This window comes from Scyliorhinus torazame, chromosome 6 (genome assembly GCF_047496885.1).
Source record: "Scyliorhinus torazame isolate Kashiwa2021f chromosome 6, sScyTor2.1, whole genome shotgun sequence".
Taxonomy (NCBI): Eukaryota; Metazoa; Chordata; class Chondrichthyes; order Carcharhiniformes; family Scyliorhinidae; genus Scyliorhinus; species Scyliorhinus torazame.
In genome coordinates, this window is record NC_092712.1 from 13266576 (window position 1) to 13289834 (window position 23259).

Below are 23259 nucleotides of genomic sequence, written 5' to 3' on the forward strand. Positions count from 1 at the left end.
CAGACCCTCACCACCCTCCCAGGCAGCGCGTTCCAGACCCTCACCCCCCTCCCAGGCAGCGCGTTCCAGACCCTCACCCCCCTCCCAGGCAGCGCGTTCCAGACCCTCACCCCCCTCCCAGGCAGCGCGTTCCAGACCCGCCTCTACCCCCCTCCCAGGCAGCGCGTTCCAGACCCTCACCCCCCTCCCAGGCAGCGCGTTCCAGACCCTCACCCCCCTCCCAGGCAGCGCGTTCCAGACCCTCACCCCCCTCCCAGGCAGCGCGTTCCAGACCCGCCTCTACCCCCCTCCCAGGCAGCGCGTTCCAGACCCTCACCCCCCTCCCAGGCAGCGCGTTCCAGACCCTCACCCCCCTCCCAGGCAGCGCGTTCCAGACCCTCACCCCCCTCCCAGGCAACGCGTTCCAGACCCTCAACCCCCCTCCCAGGCAGCGCGTTCCAGACCCTCACCACCCTCCCAGGCAGCGCGTTCCAGACCCGCCTCTACCCCCCTCCCAGGCAGCGCGTTCCAGACCCTCACCACCCTCCCAGGCAGCGCGTTCCAGACCCTCACCACCCTCCCAGGCAGCGCGTTCCAGACCCGCCTCTACCCCCCTCCCAGGCAGCGCGTTCCAGACCCTCACCACCATCCCAGGCAGCGCGTTCCAGACCCTCACCCCCCTCCCAGGCAGCGCGTTCCAGACCCTCACCCCCCTCCCAGGCAGCGCGTTCCAGACCCTCACCCCCCTCCCAGGCCGTGCGTTCCAGACCCTCACCCCCCTCCCAGGCAGCGCGTTCCAGACCCGCCTCTACCCCCCTCCCAGGCAGCGCGTTCCAGACCCTACCCACCCTCCCAGGCAGTGCGTTCCAGACCCTCACCCCCCTCCCAGGCAGCGCGTTCCAGACCCTCACCCCCCTCCCAGGCAGCGCGTTCCAGACCCGCCTCTACCCCCCTCCCAGGCAGCGCGTTCCAGACCCTCACCCCCCTCCCAGGCAGCGCGTTCCGGACCCTCACCCCCCTCCCAGGCAGCGCGTTCCAGACCCTCACCACCCTCCCAGGCAGCGCGTTCTAGACCCGCCTCTACCCCCCTCCCAGGCAGCGCGTTCCAGACCCTCACCCCCCTCCCAGGCAGCGCGTTCCAGACCCTCACCACCCTCCCAGGCAGCGCGTTCCAGACCCTCACCACCCTCCCAGGCAGCGCGTTCCAGACCCTCACCCCCCTCCCAGGCAGCGCGTTCCAGACCCTCACCACCCTCCCAGGCAGCGCGTTCCAGACCCTCACCCCCCTCCCAGGCAGCGCGTTCCAGACCCGCCTCTACCCCCCTCCCAGGCAACGCGTTCCAGACCCGCCTCTACCCCCCTCCCAGGCAGCGCGTTCCAGACCCTCACCCCCCTCCCAGGCAGCGCGTTCCAGACCCTCACCCCCCTCCCAGGCAGCGCGTTCCAGACCCTCACCCCCCTCCCAGGCAGCGCGTTCCAGACCCTCACCCCCCTCCCAGGCAGCGCGTTCCAGACCCTCACCCCCCTCCCAGGCAGCGCGTTCCAGACCCTCACCACCCTCCCAGGCAGTGCGTTCCAGACCCTCACCACCCTCCCAGGCAGCGCGTTCCAGACCCGCCTCTACCCCCCTCCCAGGCAGCGCGTTCCAGACCCTCACCACCCTCCCAGGCAGCGCGTTCCAGACCCTCACCCCCCTCCCAGGCAGCACGTTCCAGACCCTCAACCCCCTCCCAGGCAGCGCGTTCCAGACCCTCACCCCCTCCCAGGCAGCGCGTTCCAGACCCTCACCCCCCTCCCAGGCAGCACGTTCCAGACCCTCACCCCCCTCCCAGGCAGCGCGTTCCAGACCCGCCTCTACCCCCCTCCCAGGCAGCGCGTTCCAGACCCTCACCCCCCTCCCAGGCAGCGCGTTCCGGACCCTCACCCCCCTCCCAGGCAGCGCGTTCCAGACCCTCACCACCCTCCCAGGCAGCGCGTTCTAGACCCGCCTCTACCCCCCTCCCAGGCAGCGCGTTCCAGACCCTCACCACCCTCCCAGGCAGCGCGTTCCAGACCCTCACCACCCTCCCAGGCAGCGCGTTCCAGACCCTCACCACCCTCCCAGGCAGCGCGTTCCAGACCCTCACCACCCTCCCAGGCAGCGCGTTCCAGACCGTCACCCCCCTCCCAGGCAGCGCGTTCCAGACCGTCACCCCCCTCCCAGGCAGCGCATTCCAGACCCTCACCCCCTCCCAGGCAGCGCGTTCCAGACCCGCCTCTACCCCCCTCCCAGGCAGCGCGTTCCAGACCCGCCTCTACCCCCCTCCCAGGCAGCGCGTTCCAGACCCTCACCCCCCTCCCAGGCAGCGCGTTCCAGACCCTCACCACCCTCCCAGGCAGCGCGTTCCAGACCCTCACCACCCTCCCAGGCAGCGCGTTCCAGACCCTCACCACCCTCCCAGGCAGCACGTTCCAGACCCTCACCCCCCTCCCAGGCAGCGCGTTCCAGACCCGCCTCTACCCCCCTCCCAGGCAGCGCGTTCCAGACCCTCACCCCCCTCCCAGGCAGCGCGTTCCAGACCCTCACCCCCCTCCCAGGCAGCGCGTTCCAGACCCTCACCCCCCTCCCAGGCAACGCGTTCCAGACCCTCAACCCCCCTCCCAGGCAGCGCGTTCCAGACCCTCACCACCCTCCCAGGCAGCGCGTTCCAGACCCGCCTCTACCCCCCTCCCAGGCAGCGCGTTCCAGACCCTCACCACCCTCCCAGGCAGCGCGTTCCAGACCCTCACCACCCTCCCAGGCAGCGCGTTCCAGACCCGCCTCTACCCCCCTCCCAGGCAGCGCGTTCCAGACCCTCACCACCATCCCAGGCAGCGCGTTCCAGACCCTCACCCCCCTCCCAGGCAGCGCGTTCCAGACCCTCACCCCCCTCCCAGGCAGCGCGTTCCAGACCCTCACCCCCCTCCCAGGCCGTGCGTTCCAGACCCTCACCCCCCTCCCAGGCAGCGCGTTCCAGACCCGCCTCTACCCCCCTCCCAGGCAGCGCGTTCCAGACCCTACCCACCCTCCCAGGCAGTGCGTTCCAGACCCTCACCCCCCTCCCAGGCAGCGCGTTCCAGACCCTCACCCCCCTCCCAGGCAGCGCGTTCCAGACCCGCCTCTACCCCCCTCCCAGGCAGCGCGTTCCAGACCCTCACCCCCCTCCCAGGCAGCGCGTTCCGGACCCTCACCCCCCTCCCAGGCAGCGCGTTCCAGACCCTCACCACCCTCCCAGGCAGCGCGTTCTAGACCCGCCTCTACCCCCCTCCCAGGCAGCGCGTTCCAGACCCTCACCCCCCTCCCAGGCAGCGCGTTCCAGACCCTCACCACCCTCCCAGGCAGCGCGTTCCAGACCCTCACCACCCTCCCAGGCAGCGCGTTCCAGACCCTCACCCCCCTCCCAGGCAGCGCGTTCCAGACCCTCACCACCCTCCCAGGCAGCGCGTTCCAGACCCTCACCCCCCTCCCAGGCAGCGCGTTCCAGACCCGCCTCTACCCCCCTCCCAGGCAACGCGTTCCAGACCCGCCTCTACCCCCCTCCCAGGCAGCGCGTTCCAGACCCTCACCCCCCTCCCAGGCAGCGCGTTCCAGACCCTCACCCCCCTCCCAGGCAGCGCGTTCCAGACCCTCACCCCCCTCCCAGGCAGCGCGTTCCAGACCCTCACCCCCCTCCCAGGCAGCGCGTTCCAGACCCTCACCCCCCTCCCAGGCAGCGCGTTCCAGACCCTCACCACCCTCCCAGGCAGTGCGTTCCAGACCCTCACCACCCTCCCAGGCAGCGCGTTCCAGACCCGCCTCTACCCCCCTCCCAGGCAGCGCGTTCCAGACCCTCACCACCCTCCCAGGCAGCGCGTTCCAGACCCTCACCCCCCTCCCAGGCAGCACGTTCCAGACCCTCAACCCCCTCCCAGGCAGCGCGTTCCAGACCCTCACCCCCTCCCAGGCAGCGCGTTCCAGACCCTCACCCCCCTCCCAGGCAGCACGTTCCAGACCCTCACCCCCCTCCCAGGCAGCGCGTTCCAGACCCGCCTCTACCCCCCTCCCAGGCAGCGCGTTCCAGACCCTCACCCCCCTCCCAGGCAGCGCGTTCCGGACCCTCACCCCCCTCCCAGGCAGCGCGTTCCAGACCCTCACCACCCTCCCAGGCAGCGCGTTCTAGACCCGCCTCTACCCCCCTCCCAGGCAGCGCGTTCCAGACCCTCACCACCCTCCCAGGCAGCGCGTTCCAGACCCTCACCACCCTCCCAGGCAGCGCGTTCCAGACCCTCACCACCCTCCCAGGCAGCGCGTTCCAGACCCTCACCACCCTCCCAGGCAGCGCGTTCCAGACCGTCACCCCCCTCCCAGGCAGCGCGTTCCAGACCGTCACCCCCCTCCCAGGCAGCGCATTCCAGACCCTCACCCCCTCCCAGGCAGCGCGTTCCAGACCCGCCTCTACCCCCCTCCCAGGCAGCGCGTTCCAGACCCGCCTCTACCCCCCTCCCAGGCAGCGCGTTCCAGACCCTCACCCCCCTCCCAGGCAGCGCGTTCCAGACCCTCACCACCCTCCCAGGCAGCGCGTTCCAGACCCTCACCACCCTCCCAGGCAGCGCGTTCCAGACCCTCACCACCCTCCCAGGCAGCACGTTCCAGACCCTCACCCCCCTCCCAGGCAGCGCGTTCCAGACCCTCACCCCCCTCCCAGGCAGCGCGTTCCAGACCCTCACCCCCCTCCCAGGCAGCGCGTTCCAGACCCTCACCCCCCTCCCAGGCAGTGCGTTCCAGACCCTCACCACCCTCCCAGGCAGCGCGTTCCAGACCCGCCTCTACCCCCCTCCCAGGCAGCGCGTTCCAGACCCTCACCACCCTCCCAGGCAGCGCGTTCCAGACCCTCACCACCCTCCCAGGCAGCGCGTTCCAGACCCTCACCCCCCTCCCAGGCAGCGCGTTCCAGACCCTCACCCCCCTCCCAGGCAGCGCGTTCCAGACCCTCACCCCCCTCCCAGGCAGCACGTTCCAGACCCTCAACCCCCTCCCAGGCAGCGCGTTCCAGACCCTCACCCCCTCCCAGGCAGCGCGTTCCAGACCCTCACCCCCCTCCCAGGCAGCACGTTCCAGACCCTCACCCCCCTCCCAGGCAGCGCGTTCCAGACCCGCCTCTACCCCCCTCCCAGGCAGCGCGTTCCAGACCCTCACCCCCCTCCCAGGCAGCGCGTTCCGGACCCTCACCCCCCTCCCAGGCAGCGCGTTCCAGACCCTCACCACCCTCCCAGGCAGCGCGTTCTAGACCCGCCTCTACCCCCCTCCCAGGCAGCGCGTTCCAGACCCTCACCCCCCTCCCAGGCAGCGCGTTCCAGACCCTCACCACCCTCCCAGGCAGCGCGTTCCAGACCCTCACCACCCTCCCAGGCAGCGCGTTCCAGACCCTCACCACCCTCCCAGGCAGCGCGTTCCAGACCCTCACCACCCTCCCAGGCAGCGCGTTCCAGACCGTCACCCCCCTCCCAGGGAGCGCGTTCCAGACCGTCACACCCCTCCCAGGCAGCGCGTTCCAGACCCTCACCCCCCTCCCAGGCAGCGCGTTCCAGACCCGCCTCTACCCCCCTCCCAGGCAGCGCGTTCCAGACCCGCCTCTACCCCCCTCCCAGGCAGCGCGTTCCAGACCCTCACCCCCCTCCCAGGCAGTGCGTTCCAGACCCTCACCACCCTCCCAGGCAGCGCGTTCCAGACCCGCCTCTACCCCCCTCCCAGGCAGCGCGTTCCAGACCCTCACCACCCTCCCAGGCAGCGCGTTCCAGACCCTCACCACCCTCCCAGGCAGCGCGTTCCAGACCCTCACCCCCCTCCCAGGCAGCGCGTTCCAGACCCTCACCCCCCTCCCAGGCAGCGCGTTCCAGACCCTCACCACCCTCCCAGGCAGTGCGTTCCAGACCCTCACCACCCTCCCAGGCAGCGCGTTCCAGACCCGCCTCTACCCCCCTCCCAGGCAGCGCGTTCCAGACCCTCACCACCCTCCCAGGCAGCGCGTTCCAGACCCTCACCACCCTCCCAGGCAGCGCGTTCCAGACCCTCACCCCCCTCCCAGGCAGCGCGTTCCAGACCCTCACCCCCCTCCCAGGCAGCGCGTTCCAGACCCTCACCCCCCTCCCAGGCGCACGTTCCAGACCCTCAACCCCCTCCCAGGCAGCGCGTTCCAGACCCTCACCCCCTCCCAGGCAGCGCGTTCCAGACCCTCACCCCCCTCCCAGGCAGCACGTTCCAGACCCTCACCCCCCTCCCAGGCAGCGCGTTCCAGACCCGCCTCTACCCCCCTCCCAGGCAGCGCGTTCCAGACCCTCACCCCCCTCCCAGGCAGCGCGTTCCGGACCCTCACCCCCCTCCCAGGCAGCGCGTTCCAGACCCTCACCACCCTCCCAGGCAGCGCGTTCTAGACCCGCCTCTACCCCCCTCCCAGGCAGCGCGTTCCAGACCCTCACCCCCCTCCCAGGCAGCGCGTTCCAGACCCGCCTCTACCCCCCTCCCAGGCAGCGCGTTCCAGACCCTCACCACCCTCCCAGGCAGCGCGTTCCAGACCCTCACCCCCTCCCAGGCAGCGCGTTCCAGACCCTCACCCCCCTCCCAGGCAGCGCGTTCCAGACCCTCACCCCCCTCCCAGGCAGCGCGTTCCAGACCCTCACCCCCCTCCCAGGCAGCACGTTCCAGACCCTCAACCCCCTCCCAGGCAGCGCGTTCCAGACCCTCACCCACTCCCAGGCATCGCGTTCCAGACCCTCACCCCCCTCCCAGGCAGCACGTTCCAGACCCTCACCCCCCTCCCAGGCAGCGCGTTCCAGACCCGCCTCTACCCCCCTCCCAGGCAGCGCGTTCCAGACCCTCACCCCCCTCCCAGGCAGCGCGTTCCGGACCCTCACCCCCCTCCCAGGCAGCGCGTTCCAGACCCTCACCACCCTCCCAGGCAGCGCGTTCTAGACCCACCTCTACCCCCCTCCCAGGCAGCGCGTTCCAGACCCTCACCCCCCTCCCAGGCAGCGCGTTCCAGACCCTCACCACCCTCCCAGGCAGCGCGTTCCAGACCCTCACCACCCTCCCAGGCAGCGCGTTCCAGACCCTCACCCCCTCCCAGGCAGCGCGTTCCAGACCCTCACCACCCTCCCAGGCAGCGCGTTCCAGACCCTCACCCCCCTCCCAGGCAGCGCGTTCCAGACCCGCCTCTACCCCCCTCCCAGGCAACGCGTTCCAGACCCGCCTCTACCCCCCTCCCAGGCAGCGCGTTCCAGACCCTCACCCCCCTCCCAGGCAGCGCGTTCCAGACCCTCACCCCCCTCCCAGGCAGCGCGTTCCAGACCCTCACCCCCCTCCCAGGCAGCGCGTTCCAGACCCTCACCCCCCTCCCAGGCAGCGCGTTCCAGACCCTCACCCCCCTCCCAGGCAGCGCGTTCCAGACCCTCACCACCCTCCCAGGCAGTGCGTTCCAGACCCTCACCACCCTCCCAGGCAGCGCGTTCCAGACCCGCCTCTACCCCCCTCCCAGGCAGCGCGTTCCAGACCCGCCTCTACCCCCCTCCCAGGCAGCGCGTTCCAGACCCTCACCCCCCTCCCAGGCAGCGCGTTCCAGACCCGCCTCTACCCCCCTCCCAGGCAGCGCGTTCCAGACCCGCCTCTACCCCCCTCCCAGGCAGCGCGTTCCAGACCCTCACCACCCTCCCAGGCAGCGCGTTCCAGACCCGCCTCTACCCCCCTCCCAGGCAGCGCGTTCCAGACCCTCACCACCCTCCCAGGCAGCGCGTTCCAGACCCTCACCCCCCTCCCAGGCAGCACGTTCCAGACCCTCAACCCCCTCCCAGGCAGCGCGTTCCAGACCCTCACCCCCTCCCAGGCAGCGCGTTCCAGACCCTCACCCCCCTCCCAGGCAGCACGTTCCAGACCCTCACCCCCCTCCCAGGCAGCGCGTTCCAGACCCGCCTCTACCCCCCTCCCAGGCAGCGCGTTCCAGACCCTCACCCCCCTCCCAGGCAGCGCGTTCCGGACCCTCACCCCCCTCCCAGGCAGCGCGTTCCAGACCCTCACCACCCTCCCAGGCAGCGCGTTCTAGACCCGCCTCTACCCCCCTCCCAGGCAGCGCGTTCCAGACCCTCACCACCCTCCCAGGCAGCGCGTTCCAGACCCGCCTCTACCCCCCTCCCAGGCAGCGCGTTCCAGATCCTCACCCCCCTCCCAGGCAGCGCGTTCCAGACCCTCACCCCCCTCCCAGGCAGCGCGTTCCAGACCCTCACCCCCCTCCCAGGCAGCGCGTTCCAGACCCTCACCCCCCTCCCTGGCAGTGCGTTCCAGACCCTCACCACCCTCCCAGGCAGCGCGTTCCAGACCCTCACCACCCTCCCAGGCAGCGCGTTCCAGACCCTCACCCCCCTCCCAGGCAGCGCGTTCCAGACCCTCACCCCCCTCCCAGGCAGCGCGTTCCAGACCCTCACCCCCCTCCCAGGCAGCGCGTTCCAGACCCGCCTCTACCCCCCTCCCAGGCAGCGCGTTCCAGACCCTCACCCCCCTCCCAGGCAGCGCGTTCCAGACCCTCACCCCCCTCCCAGGCAGCGCGTTCCAGACCCTCACCCCCCTCCCAGGCAGCGCGTTCCAGACCCGCCTCTACCCCCCTCCCAGGCAGCGCGTTCCAGACCCTCACCCCCCTCCCAGGCAGCGCGTTCCAGACCCTCACCCCCCTCCCAGGCAGCGCGTTCCAGACCCTCACCCCCCTCCCAGGCAACGCGTTCCAGACCCTCAACCCCCCTCCCAGGCAGCGCGTTCCAGACCCTCACCACCCTCCCAGGCAGCGCGTTCCAGACCCGCCTCTACCCCCCTCCCAGGCAGCGCGTTCCAGACCCTCACCACCCTCCCAGGCAGCGCGTTCCAGACCCTCACCACCCTCCCAGGCAGCGCGTTCCAGACCCGCCTCTACCCCCCTCCCAGGCAGCGCGTTCCAGACCCTCACCACCATCCCAGGCAGCGCGTTCCAGACCCTCACCCCCCTCCCAGGCAGCGCGTTCCAGACCCTCACCCCCCTCCCAGGCAGCGCGTTCCAGACCCTCACCCCCCTCCCAGGCCGTGCGTTCCAGACCCTCACCCCCCTCCCAGGCAGCGCGTTCCAGACCCGCCTCTACCCCCCTCCCAGGCAGCGCGTTCCAGACCCTACCCACCCTCCCAGGCAGTGCGTTCCAGACCCTCACCCCCCTCCCAGGCAGCGCGTTCCAGACCCTCACCCCCCTCCCAGGCAGCGCGTTCCAGACCCGCCTCTACCCCCCTCCCAGGCAGCGCGTTCCAGACCCTCACCCCCCTCCCAGGCAGCGCGTTCCGGACCCTCACCCCCCTCCCAGGCAGCGCGTTCCAGACCCTCACCACCCTCCCAGGCAGCGCGTTCTAGACCCGCCTCTACCCCCCTCCCAGGCAGCGCGTTCCAGACCCTCACCCCCCTCCCAGGCAGCGCGTTCCAGACCCTCACCACCCTCCCAGGCAGCGCGTTCCAGACCCTCACCACCCTCCCAGGCAGCGCGTTCCAGACCCTCACCCCCCTCCCAGGCAGCGCGTTCCAGACCCTCACCACCCTCCCAGGCAGCGCGTTCCAGACCCTCACCCCCCTCCCAGGCAGCGCGTTCCAGACCCGCCTCTACCCCCCTCCCAGGCAACGCGTTCCAGACCCGCCTCTACCCCCCTCCCAGGCAGCGCGTTCCAGACCCTCACCCCCCTCCCAGGCAGCGCGTTCCAGACCCTCACCCCCCTCCCAGGCAGCGCGTTCCAGACCCTCACCCCCCTCCCAGGCAGCGCGTTCCAGACCCTCACCCCCCTCCCAGGCAGCGCGTTCCAGACCCTCACCCCCCTCCCAGGCAGCGCGTTCCAGACCCTCACCACCCTCCCAGGCAGTGCGTTCCAGACCCTCACCACCCTCCCAGGCAGCGCGTTCCAGACCCGCCTCTACCCCCCTCCCAGGCAGCGCGTTCCAGACCCTCACCACCCTCCCAGGCAGCGCGTTCCAGACCCTCACCCCCCTCCCAGGCAGCACGTTCCAGACCCTCAACCCCCTCCCAGGCAGCGCGTTCCAGACCCTCACCCCCTCCCAGGCAGCGCGTTCCAGACCCTCACCCCCCTCCCAGGCAGCACGTTCCAGACCCTCACCCCCCTCCCAGGCAGCGCGTTCCAGACCCGCCTCTACCCCCCTCCCAGGCAGCGCGTTCCAGACCCTCACCCCCCTCCCAGGCAGCGCGTTCCGGACCCTCACCCCCCTCCCAGGCAGCGCGTTCCAGACCCTCACCACCCTCCCAGGCAGCGCGTTCTAGACCCGCCTCTACCCCCCTCCCAGGCAGCGCGTTCCAGACCCTCACCACCCTCCCAGGCAGCGCGTTCCAGACCCGCCTCTACCCCACTCCCAGGCAGCGCGTTCCAGATCCTCACCCCCCTCCCAGGCAGCGCGTTCCAGACCCTCACCCCCCTCCCAGGCAGCGCGTTCCAGACCCTCACCCCCCTCCCAGGCAGCGCGTTCCAGACCCTCACCCCCCTCCCTGGCAGTGCGTTCCAGACCCTCACCACCCTCCCAGGCAGCGCGTTCCAGACCCTCACCACCCTCCCAGGCAGCGCGTTCCAGACCCTCACCCCCCTCCCAGGCAGCGCGTTCCAGACCCTCACCCCCCTCCCAGGCAGCGCGTTCCAGACCCTCACCCCCCTCCCAGGCAGCGCGTTCCAGACCCGCCTCTACCCCCCTCCCAGGCAGCGCGTTCCAGACCCTCACCCCCCTCCCAGGCAGCGCGTTCCAGACCCTCACCCCCCTCCCAGGCAGCGCGTTCCAGACCCTCACCCCCCTCCCAGGCAGCGCGTTCCAGACCCGCCTCTACCGCCCTCCCAGGCAGCGCGTTCCAGACCCTCACCCCCCTCCCAGGCAGCGCGTTCCAGACCCTCACCCCCCTCCCAGGCAGCGCGTTCCAGACCCTCACCCCCCTCCCAGGCAGCGCGTTCCAGACCCTCAACCCCCCTCCCAGGCAGCGCGTTCCAGACCCTCACCACCCTCCCAGGCAGCGCGTTCCAGACCCGCCTCTACCCCCCTCCCAGGCAGCGCGTTCCAGACCCTCACCACCCTCCCAGGCAGCGCGTTCCAGACCCTCACCACCCTCCCAGGCAGCGCGTTCCAGACCCGCCTCTACCCCCCTCCCAGGCAGCGCGTTCCAGACCCTCACCACCATCCCAGGCAGCGCGTTCCAGACCCTCACCCCCCTCCCAGGCAGCGCGTTCCAGACCCTCACCCCCCTCCCAGGCAGCGCGTTCCAGACCCTCACCCCCCTCCCAGGCCGTGCGTTCCAGACCCTCACCCCCCTCCCAGGCAGCGCGTTCCAGACCCGCCTCTACCCCCCTCCCAGGCAGCGCGTTCCAGACCCTCACCACCCTCCCAGGCAGTGCGTTCCAGACCCTCACCCCCCTCCCAGGCAGCGCGTTCCAGACCCTCACCCCCCTCCCAGGCAGCGCGTTCCAGACCCTCACCCCCCTCCCAGGCAGCGCGTTCCAGACCCGCCTCTACCCCCCTCCCAGGCAGCGCGTTCCAGACCCTCACCACCCTCCCAGGCAGCGCGTTCCAGACCCGCCTCTATCCCCCTCCCAGGCAGCGCGTTCCAGACCCTCACCACCCTCCCAGGCAGTGCGTTCCAGACCCTCAACCCCCTCCCAGGCAGCGCGTTCCAGACCCGCCTCTACCCCCCTCCCAGGCAGCGCGTTCCAGACCCTCAGCACCCTCCCAGGCAGCGCGTTCCAGACCCTCGCCACCCTCCCAGGCAGCGCGTTCCAGACCCTCACCCCCCTCCCAGGCAGCGCGTTCCAGACCCTCACCCCCCTCCCAGGCAGCGCGTTCCAGACCCGCCTCTATCCCCCTCCCTGGCAGCGCGTTCCAGACCCTCACACCCCTCCCAGGCAGCGCGTTCCAGACCCGCCTCTACCCCCCTCCCAGGCAGCGCGTTCCAGACCCTCACCACCCTCCCAGGCAGCGCGTTCCAGACCCGCCTCTACCACCCTCCCAGGCAGCGCGTTCCAGACCCTCACCACCCTCCCAGGCAGCGCGTTCCAGACCCTCGCCACCCTCCCAGGCAGCGCGTTCCAGACCCTCGCCACCCTCCCAGGCAGCGCGTTCCAGACCCTCGCCACCCTCCCAGGCAGCGCGTTCCAGACCCGCCTCTACCCCCCTCCCAGGCAGCGCGTTCCAGACCCTCACCCCCCTCCCAGGCAGCGCGTTCCAGACCCTCACCCCCCTCCCAGGCAGCGCGTTCCAGACCCTCACCACCCTCCCAGGCAGCGCGTTCCAGACCCTCACCCCCCTCCCAGGCAGCGTGTTCCAGACCCTCACCACCCTCCCAGGCAGCGCGTTCCAGACCCTCACCACCCTCCCAGGCAGCGCGTTCCAGACCCTCACCCCCCTCCCAGGCAGCGCGTTCCAGACCCTCACCACCCTCCCAGGCAGTGCGTTCCAGACCCTCACCCCTCTCCCAGGGAGCGCGTTCCAGACCCTCACCCCCCTCCCTGGCAGCGCGTTCCAGACCCTCACCCCCCTCCCAGGCAGCGCGTTCCAGACCCTCACCCCCTCCCAGGCAGCGCGTTCCAGACCCTCACCACCCTCCCAGGCAGCGCGTTCCAGACCCGCCTCTACCCCCCTCCCAGGCAGCGCGTTCCAGACCCTCACCCCCCTCCCAGGCAGCGCGTTCCAGACCCGCCTCTACCCCCCTCCCAGGCAGCGCGTTCCAGACCCTCACCACCCTCCCAGGCAGCGCGTTCCAGACCCTCACCCCCCTCCCAGGCAGCGCGTTCCAGACCCTCACCACCCTCCCAGGCAGCGCGTTCCAGACCCTCACCCCCCTCCCAGGCAGTGCGTTCCAGACCCGCCTCTACCCCCCTCCCAGGCAGCGCGTTCCAGACCCTCACCCCCCTCCCAGGCAGCGCGTTCCAGACCCTCACCCCCCTCCCAGGCAGCGCGTTCCAGACCCTCACCCCCCTCCCAGGCAGAGCGTTCCAGACCCTCACCACCCTCCCAGGCAGCGCGTTCCAGACCCTCACCCCCCTCCCAGGCAGTGCGTTCCAGACCCTCACCACCCTCCCAGGCAGCGCGTTCCAGACCCTCACCACCCTCCCAGACAGCGCGTTCCAGACCCTCACCCCCCTCCCAGGCAGTGCGTTCCAGACCCTCACCCCCCTCCCAGGCAGCGCGTTCCAGACCGTCACCCTCCTCCCAGGCAGCGCGTTCCAGACCCTCACCACCCTCCCAGGCAGCGCGTTCCAGACCCTCACCCCCCTCCCAGGCAGCGCGTTCCAGACCCTCACCCCCCTCCCAGGCAGCGCGTTCCAGACCCTCACCCCCCTCCCAGGCAGCGCGTTCCAGACCCTCACCCCCTTCCCAGGCAGCGCGTTCCAGACCCTCACCCCCCTCCCAGGCAGCGCGTTCCAGACCCGCCTCTACCCCCCTCCCAGGCAGCGCGTTCCAGACCCTCACCACCCTCCCAGGCAGCGCGTTCCAGACCCTCACCCCCCTCCCAGGCAGCGCGTTCCAGATCCTCACCCCCCTCCCAGGCAGCGCGTTCCAGACCCTCACCCCCCTCCCAGGCAGCGCGTTCCAGACCCTCACCCCCCTCCCAGGCAGCGCGTTCCAGACCCTCACCCCCCTCCCAGGCAGCGCGTTCCAGACCCGCCTCTACCCCCCTCCCAGGCAGCGCGTTCCAGACCCTCACCACCCTCCCAGGCAGCGCGTTCCAGACCCTCACCCCCCTCCCAGGCAGCGCGTTCCAGACCCTCACCACCCTCCCAGGCAGCGCGTTCCAGACCCTCACCCCCCTCCCAGGCAGCGCGTTCCAGACCCTCACCACCCTCCCAGGCAGCGCGTTCCAGACCCTCGCCCCCCTCCCAGGCAGCGCGTTCCAGACCCGCCTCTACCCCCCTCCCAGGCAGCGCGTTCCAGACCCTCACCACCCTCCCAGGCAGCGCGTTCCAGACCCTCACCCCCCTCCCAGGCAGCGCGTTCCAGACCCTCACCCCCCTCCCAGGCCGCGCGTTCCAGACCCTCACCACCCTCCCAGGCAGCGCGTTCCAGACCCTCACCCCCCTCCCAGGCAGCGCGTTCCAGACCCGCCTCTACCCCCCTCCCAGGCAGCGCGTTCCAGACCCTCACCCCCCTCCCAGGCAGCGCGTTCCGGACCCTCACCCCCCTCCCAGGCAGCGCGTTCCAGACCCGCCTCTACCCCCCTCCCAGGCAGCGCGTTCCAGACCCTCACCCCCCTCCCAGGCAGCGCGTTCCGGACCCTCACCCCCCTCCCAGGCAGCGCGTTCCAGACCCTCACCCCCCTCCCAGGCAGCGCGTTCCAGACCCTCACCCCCCTCCCAGGCAGCGCGTTCCAGACCCTCACCCCCCTCCCAGGCAGCGCGTTCCAGACCCTCACCACCCTCCCAGGCAGCGCGTTCCAGACCCGCCTCTACCCCCCTCCCAGGCAGCGCGTTCCAGACCCTCACCCCCCTCCCAGGCAGCGCGTTCCAGACCCTCACCCCCCTCCCAGGCAGCGCGTTCCAGACCCGCCTCTACCCCCCTCCCAGGCAGCGCGTTCCAGACCCTCACCCCCCTCCCAGGCAGCGCGTTCCAGACCCTCACCCCCCTCCCAGGCAGCGCGTTCCAGACCCGCCTCTACCCCCCTCCCAGGCAGCGCGTTCCAGACCCTCACCACCCTCCCAGGCAGCGCGTTCCAGACCCGCCTCTACCCACCTCCCAGGCAGCGCGTTCCAGACCCTCACCACCCTCCCAGGCAGCGCGTTCCAGACCCTCACCCCCCTCCCAGGCAGCGCGTTCCAGACCCTCACCCCCCTCCCAGGCAGCGCGTTCCAGACCCTCACCCCCCTCCCAGGCAGCGCGTTCCAGACCCGCCTCTACCCCCCTCCCAGGCAGCGCGTTCCAGACCCTCACCCCCTTCCCAGGCAGCGCGTTCCAGACCCTCACCCCCCTCCCAGGCAGCGCGTTCCAGACCCGCCTCTACCCCCCTCCCAGGCAGCGCGTTCCAGACCCTCACCACCCTCCCAGGCAGCGCGTTCCAGACCCTCACCCCCCTCCCAGGCAGCGCGTTCCAGATCCTCACCCCCCTCCCAGGCAGCGCGTTCCAGACCCTCACCCCCCTCCCAGGCAGCGCGTTCCAGACCCTCACCCCCCTCCCAGGCAGCGCGTTCCAGACCCTCACCCCCCTCCCAGGCAGCGCATTCCAGACCCGCCTCTACCCCCCTCCCAGGCAGCGCGTTCCAGACCCTCACCACCCTCCCAGGCAGCGCGTTCCAGACCCTCACCCCCCTCCCAGGCAGCGCGTTCCAGACCCTCACCACCCTCCCAGGCAGCGCGTTCCAGACCCTCACCCCCCTCCCAGGCAGCGCGTTCCAGACCCTCACCACCCTCCCAGGCAGCGCGTTCCAGACCCTCGCCCCCCTCCCAGGCAGCGCGTTCCAGACCCGCCTCTACCCCCCTCCCAGGCAGCGCGTTCCAGACCCTCACCACCCTCCCAGGCAGCGCGTTCCAGACCCTCACCCCCCTCCCAGGCAGCGCGTTCCAGACCCTCACCCCCCTCCCAGGCCGCGCGTTCCAGACCCTCACCACCCTCCCAGGCAGCGCGTTCCAGACCCTCACCCCCCTCCCAGGCAGCGCGTTCCAGACCCGCCTCTACCCCCCTCCCAGGCAGCGCGTTCCAGACCCTCACCCCCCTCCCAGGCAGCGCGTTCCGGACCCTCACCCCCCTCCCAGGCAGCGCGTTCCAGACCCGCCTCTACCCCCCTCCCAGGCAGCGCGTTCCAGACCCTCACCCCCCTCCCAGGCAGCGCGTTCCGGACCCTCACCCCCCTCCCAGGCAGCGCGTTCCAGACCCTCACCCCCCTCCCAGGCAGCGCGTTCCAGACCCTCACCCCCCTCCCAGGCAGCGCGTTCCAGACCCTCACCCCCCTCCCAGGCAGCGCGTTCCAGACCCTCACCACCCTCCCAGGCAGCGCGTTCCAGACCCGCCTCTACCCCCCTCCCAGGCAGCGCGTTCCAGACCCTCACCCCCCTCCCAGGCAGCGCGTTCCAGACCCTCACCCCCCTCCCAGGCAGCGCGTTCCAGACCCGCCTCTACCCCCCTCCCAGGCAGCGCGTTCCAGACCCTCACCCCCCTCCCAGGCAGCGCGTTCCAGACCCTCACCCCCCTCCCAGGCAGCGCGTTCCAGACCCGCCTCTACCCCCCTCCCAGGCAGCGCGTTCCAGACCCTCACCACCCTCCCAGGCAGCGCGTTCCAGACCCGCCTCTACCCACCTCCCAGGCAGCGCGTTCCAGACCCTCACCACCCTCCCAGGCAGCGCGTTCCAGACCCTCACCCCCCTCCCAGGCAGCGCGTTCCAGACCCTCACCCCCCTCCCAGGCAGCGCGTTCCAGACCCTCACCCCCCTCCCAGGCAGCGCGTTCCAGACCCGCCTCTACCCCCCTCCCAGGCAGCGCGTTCCAGACCCTCACCCCCCTCCCAGGCAGCGCGTTCCAGACCCTCACCCCCCTCCCAGGCAGCGCGTTCCAGACCCGCCTCTACCCCCCTCCCAGGCAGCGCGTTCCAGACCCTCACCCCCCTCCCAGGCAGCGCGTTCCAGACCCTCACCCCCCTCCCAGGCAGCGCATTCCAGACCCTCACCCCCCTCCCAGGCAGCGCGTTCCAGACCGTCACCCCCCTCCCAGACAGCGCGTTCCAGACCCTCACCCCCCTCCCAGGCAGCGCATTCCAGACCCTCACCCCCCTCCCAGGCAGCGCGTTCCAGACCCTCACCCCCCTCCCAGGCAGCGCATTCCAGACCCTCACCCCCCTCCCAGGCAGCGCGTTCCAGACCGTCACCCCCCTCCCAGACAGCGCGTTCCAGACCCTCACCCCCCTCCCAGGCAGCGCATTCCAGACCCTCACCCCCCTCCCAGACAGCGCGATCCAGACCCTCACCCCCCTCCCTGGCAGTGCGTTCCAGACCCTCACCACCCTCCCAGGCAGCGCGTTCCAGACCCTCACCCCCCTCCCAGGCAGCGCGTTCCAGACCCTCACCACCCTCCCAGACAGCGCGTTCCAGACCCTCGCCACACTCCCAGGCAGCGCGTTCCAGACCCTCGCCACCCTCCCAGACAGCGCGTTCCAGACCCTCACCCCCCTCCCAGGCAGCGCGATCCAGACCCTCACCCCCCTCCCTGGCAGTGCGTTCCAGACCCTCACCACCCTCCCAGGCAGCGCGTTCCAGACCCTCACCCCCCTCCCAGGCAGCGCGTTCCAGACCCTCACCACCCTCCCAGACAGCGCGTTCCAGACCCTCGCCACACTCCCAGGCAGCGCGTTCCAGACCCTCGCCACCCTCCCAGACAGCGCATTCCAGACCCTCACCACCCTCCCAGGCAGTGCGTTCCAGACCCTCACCACCCTCCCAGGCAGAGCGTTCCAGACCCTCACCACCCTCCCAGACAGCGCGTTCCAGACCCTCGCCACACTCCCAGGCAGCGCGTTCCAGACCCTCGCCACCCTCCCAGACAGCGCGTTCCAGACCCTCACCACCCTCCCAGGCAGCGCGTTCCAGACCCTCACCCCCCTCCCAGGCAGCGCGTTCCAGACCCTCGCCACCCTCCCAGGCAGCGCGTTCCAGACCCTCACCCCTCTCCCAGGCAGCGCGTTCCAGACCCTCACCACCCTCCCAGGCAGCGCGTTCCAGACCGTCACCACCCTCTTAGGCAGCGCGTTCCAGAACCTCACCACCCTCCCAGGCAGCGCGTTCCAGACCCTCGCCACCCTCCCAGGCAGCGCGTTCCAGACCCTCGCCACTCTCCCAGGCAGCGCGTTCCAGACACGCCTCTACCCCCCTCCCAGGCAACGCGTTCCAGACCCTCACCCCCCTCCCAGGCAGCGCGTTCCAGACCCTCACCACCCTCCCAGACAGCGCGTTCCAGACCCTCGCCACACTCCCAGGCAGCGCGTTCCAGACCCTCGCCACCCTCCCAGACAGCGCATTCCAGACCCTCACCACCCTCCCAGCCAGTGCGTTCCAGACCCTCACCACCCTCCCAGGCAGAGCGTTCCAGACCCTCACCACCCTCCCAGACAGCGCGTTCCAGACCCTCGCCACACTCCCAGGCAGCGCGTTCCAGACCCTCGCCACCCTCCCAGACAGCGCGTTCCAGACCCTCACCACCCTCCCAGGCAGCGCGTTCCAGACCCTCACCCCCCTCCCAGGCAGCGCGTTCCAGACCCTCGCCACCCTCCCAGGCAGCGCGTTCCAGACCCTCACCCCTCTCCCAGGCAGCGCGTTCCAGACCCTCACCACCCTCCCAGGCAGCGCGTTCCAGACCGTCACCACCCTCCCAGGCAGCGCGTTCCAGAACCTCACCACCCTCCCAGGCAGCGCGTTCCAGACCCTCGCCACCCTCCCAGGCAGCGCGTTCCAGACCCTCGCCACTCTCCCAGGCAGCGCGTTCCAGACACGCCTCTACCCCCCTCCCAGGCAACGCGTTCCAGACCCTCACCCCCCTCCCAGGCAGCGCGTTCCAGACCCTCACCCCCCTCCCAGGCAGCGCGTTCCAGACCCTCACCACCCTCCCAGGCAGCGCGTTCCAGACCCTCACCACCCTCCCAGGCAGCGCGTTCCAGACCCTCACCCCCCTCCCAGGCAGCGCGTTCCAGACCCTCCCCCCCCCTCCCAGACAGCGCGTTCCAGACCCTCACCCCCCCTCCCTGGCAGCGCGTTCCAGACCCTCACCCCCCTCCCAGGCAGCGCGTTCCAGACCCTCACCCCCTCCCAGGCAGCGCGTTCCAGACCCGCCTCTACCCCCCTCCCAGGCAGCGCGTTCCAGACCCTCACCCCCCTCCCAGGCAGCGCGTTCCAGACCCTCACCCCCCTCCCAGGCAGCGCGTTCCAGACCCTCACCACCCTCCCAGGCAGCGCGTTCCAGACCCTCACCCCCCTCCCAGGCAGCGCGTTCCAGACCCTCACCCCCCTCCCAGGCAGCGCGTTCCAGACCCTCACCCCCCTCCCAGGCAGTGCGTTCCAGACCCTCACCACCCTCCCAGGCAGCGCGTTCCAGACCCTCACCACCCTCCCAGACAGCGCGTTCCAGACCCTCACCCCCCTCCCAGGCAGCGCGTTCCAGACCCTCACCCCCCTCCCAGGCAGCGCGTTCCAGACCCTCACCCCCCTCCCAGGCAGTGCGTTCCAGACCCTCACCCCCCTCCCAGGCAGCGCGTTCCAGACCCTCACCCCCCTCCCAGGCAGCGCGTTCCAGACCGTCACCCTCCTCCCAGGCAGCGCGTTCCAGACCGTCACCCTCCTCCCAGGCAGCGCGTTCCAGACCCTCACCACCCTCCCAGGCAGCGCGTTCCAGACCCTCACCCCCCTCCCAGGCAGCGCGTTCCAGACCCTCACCCCCCTCCCAGGCAGTGCGTTCCAGACCCTCACCCCCCTCCCAGGCAGTGCGTTCCAGACCCTCACCCCCCTCCCAGGCAGCGCGTTCCAGACCCTCACCCCCCTCCCAGGCAGCGCGTTCCAGACCCTCACCCCCCTCCCAGGCAGCGCGTTCCAGACCGTCACCCTCCTCCCAGGCAGCGCGTTCCAGACCCTCACCACCCTCCCAGGCAGCACGTTCCAGACCCTCACCCCCCTCCCAGGCAGCGCGTTCCAGACCCTCACCCCCCTCCCAGGCCGCGCGTTCCAGACCCTCACCCCCCTCCCAGGCAGCGCGTTCCAGACCCTCACCACCCTCCCAGGCAGCGCGTTCCAGACCCTCACCCCCCTCCCAGGCAGCGCGTTCCAGACCCTCACCACCCTCCCAGGCAGCGCGTTCCAGACCCTCACCCCCCTCCCAGGCAGCGCGTTCCAGACCCTCACCCCCCTCCCAGGCAGCGCGTTCCAGACCCTCACCCCCCTCCCAGGCAGTGCGTTCCAGACCGTCACCCCCCTCCCAGGCAGCGCGTTCCAGACCCTCACCCCCCTCCCAGGCAGCGCGTTCCAGACCCGCCTCTACCCCCCTCCCAGGCAGCGCGTTCCAGACCCTCACCCCCCTCCCAGGCAGCGCGTTCCAGACCCTCACCACCCTCCCAGACAGCGCGTTCCAGACCCTCACCAGCCTCCCAGGCAGCGCGTTCCAGACCCTCACCACCCTCCCAGACAGCGCGTTCCAGACCCTCACCCTCCTCCCAGGCAGCGCGTTCCAGACCCTCACCACCCTCCCACGCAGCGCGTTCCAGACCCTCACCCTCCTCCCAGGCAGCGCGTTCCAGACCCTCACCACCCTCCCACGCAGCGCGTTCCAGACCCTCACCACCCTCTCAGGCAGCGCGTTCCAGACCCTCACCACCCTCCCAGGCAGCGCGTTCCAGACCCGCCTCTACCCCCCTCCCAGGCAGTGCGTTCCAGACCCTCACCCCCCTCCCAGGCAGCGCGTTCCAGACCCTCACCCTCCTCCCAGGCAGCGCGTTCCAGACCCTCACCACCCTCCCACGCAGCGCGTTCCAGACCCTCACCACCCTCCCAGGCAGCGCGTTCCAGACCCTCACCACCCTCCCAGGCAGCGCGTTCCAGACCCGCCTCTACCCCCCTCCCAGGCAGTGCGTTCCAGACCCTCACCCCCCTCCCAGGCAGCGCGTTCCAGACCCTCACCCCCCTCCCAGGCAGCGCGTTCCAGACCCTCACCACCCTCCCAGACAGCGCGTTCCAGACCCTCACCCCCCTCCCAGGCAGTGCGTTCCAGACCCTCACCCCCCTCCCAGGCAGCGCGTTCCAGACCCTCACCACCCTCCCAGGCAGCGCGTTCCAGACCCTCACCACCCTCCCAGGCAGCGCGTTCCAGACCGTCACCACCCTCCCAGGCAGCGCGTTCCAGACCCGCCTCAACCCCATTCCCAGGCAGTGCGTTCCAGACCCTCACCCCCCTCCCAGGCAGCGCGTTCCAGACCCTCACCCCCCTCCCAGGCAGCGCGTTCCAGACCCTCACCACCCTCCCAGGCAGCGCGTTCCAGACCCTCACCACCCTCTGGGGAAAAAGGTTTTTCCTCAAATCCCCCCTGAACCTCCCACCCCTCACCTTGAACTTGTGTCCCCCTCGTAACTGACCCTTCAACTAAGGGGAACAGTTGCTCCCTATCCACCCTGTCCATGCCCCTCATAATCTTGTCCACCTTAATCAGGTCGCCCCTCAGTCTTCTCTGCTCTAGAGAAAACAACCCAAGCCTATCTAACGTCTCTTTATAACTGAAATGTTCCATCCCAGGCAACATTCTGGTGAATCTCCTCTGCACCCCCATCCAGAACAATCACATCCTTCCTGTAATGTGGCGACCAGAATTGCACACAGTGCTCCAGCTGTGGCCTCACCAAAGTTGTACACAGCTCCATCATGACCTCCCTGCTTTTGTAGTCTAGGCCCCGATTGATACAAGCGAGAGTCCCATGTGCCTTTTTCACCTCCCTATTAACCTGCCCTTCTGCCTTCAGAGATCTATAGACAAACACACCAAGGTCCCTTTGTTCCCCGGAACTTCCCAGTGTCAGGCCATTCATAGTATATATACATCCTTGTTAAATTACTCCTTCCAAAGTGTATCGCCTCACACGTCTCCGGGTAAAATTCCACCTGCCACTTACCTGCCTATTTGACCATCGCGTCGATATCTTCCTGTAACCCAAGACACTCAAGGCTACCGTGGGGCAGCACGGTGGCACTGTGGATAGCACAATTGCTTCACAGCTCCAGGGTCCCAGGTTCGATTCCGGCTTGGGTCACTGTCTGTGCGGAGTCTGCACATCCTCCCCGTGTGTGCGCGGGTTTCCTCCGGGTGCTCCGGTTTCCTCCCACAGTCCAAAGATGTGCAGGTCAGGTGGATTGGCCATGATAAATTGCCCTTAGTGTCCAAAATTGCCCTTAGTGTTGGGTGGGGTTACTGGGTTATGGGGATAGGGTGGAGGTGTTGGCCTTGGGTAGGGTGCTCTTTCCAAGAGCCGGTGCCGACTCGATGGGCCAAATGGCCTCCTTCTGCACTGTAAATTCTATGAAATCTATGAAATCAACCTCACTGTTAACCACCCGGCCAATCTTTGTATCATCCGCAGACTTACTGATCCCACCCCCACATGGCCATCTATGTCGTTTATATAAATGACAAACAATAGGGGACCCAGCACGGATCCCTGTGGTACACCACTGTGCCTTTTAGTCACTAAAGCAGCCGTCTATCATCACCCTCTGTCTCCTACAACTAAGCCAATTATGAATCCACCTTATCAAATCACCCGGTATCCCATTTGCCTTCTTTATAATTCTCCCATGTGGGACCTTGTCAAAGGCTTTGCTGAAATCCATGTAAACTACATCAACTGCACCACCCTCATCTACACACCTGGTCACATGCTCAAAAAATTCAATGAAATTTGTTAGACATGACCTCCCTCTGTCAAAGCCATGCTGACTATTCCTGATCAAACCTTGCCTCTCCAAGTGGAGATAGATTCTGTCCTTCAGAATCTTCACCAGTAGTTTCCCCACCACTGACGTGAGACTCACTGGTCTGTAGTTTCCTGGCTTGTCGCTACAGCACTTCTTAAATATCAGGACCGCATTACCTGTTTCTCCAGTCCTCTGGCACCTCCCCCGAGGCCAGAGAGGAATTAAACATTTGGGTCAGAGCTCCGGCAATCTCCTCCTCGCCTCCCACAGCAGCCTGGGCCACAATTCATCTGGACCTAGAGACTTGCCTGCCAAAACCTTGACACTCCATATGACAACTTGCTCAAGAACCTCACAGTCTCTCTCCCCGAGTTCCATACCCACATCCTCATTCTCTTGGGCGAAGACAGATGTGAAATATTCATTCAACACCCTCCCAGTGTCCCCTGGCTCCACTCTCAGATTTCCCCCTTGGCCCCTAATGAGCCCTCCTCTTTCTGCAGTGGTTCAAGAAGGCAGCTCACCACCACCTTCTCAAGGGGCAATTAGGGATGGGCAATAAATGCTGGCCTGGTCAGCATTGCCAACTACACATGAAAGAATTTAATAAAATGCTTGTTCTCCGCAAACCAAAGGAATATGTTCACGCCTCGCACCTTTTTTTAATCACCCAGGAGCTTGGGGAGCCTATAGTTCCCCATTGCTGTTTCCATGGCAACACCTCAGCCAATCAGTATTGACTTGTCAACCAATCAGCATTGTATTCTCCTATAATATAGACTGTTGTGATTGTTTGAAATTTGGTATTCTTGGGCGAAATTCTCCGGA

The 23259-nt window shown here is 69.2% G+C and overlaps 1 protein-coding gene across 1 annotated transcript in view; it reads left to right on the forward strand.

Annotated features, from left to right (window-relative positions):
- Positions 1–23259, forward strand: part of LOC140425669 (kinesin-like protein KIFC3) — a 171649-nt gene that overhangs the window by 32686 nt on the left and 115704 nt on the right.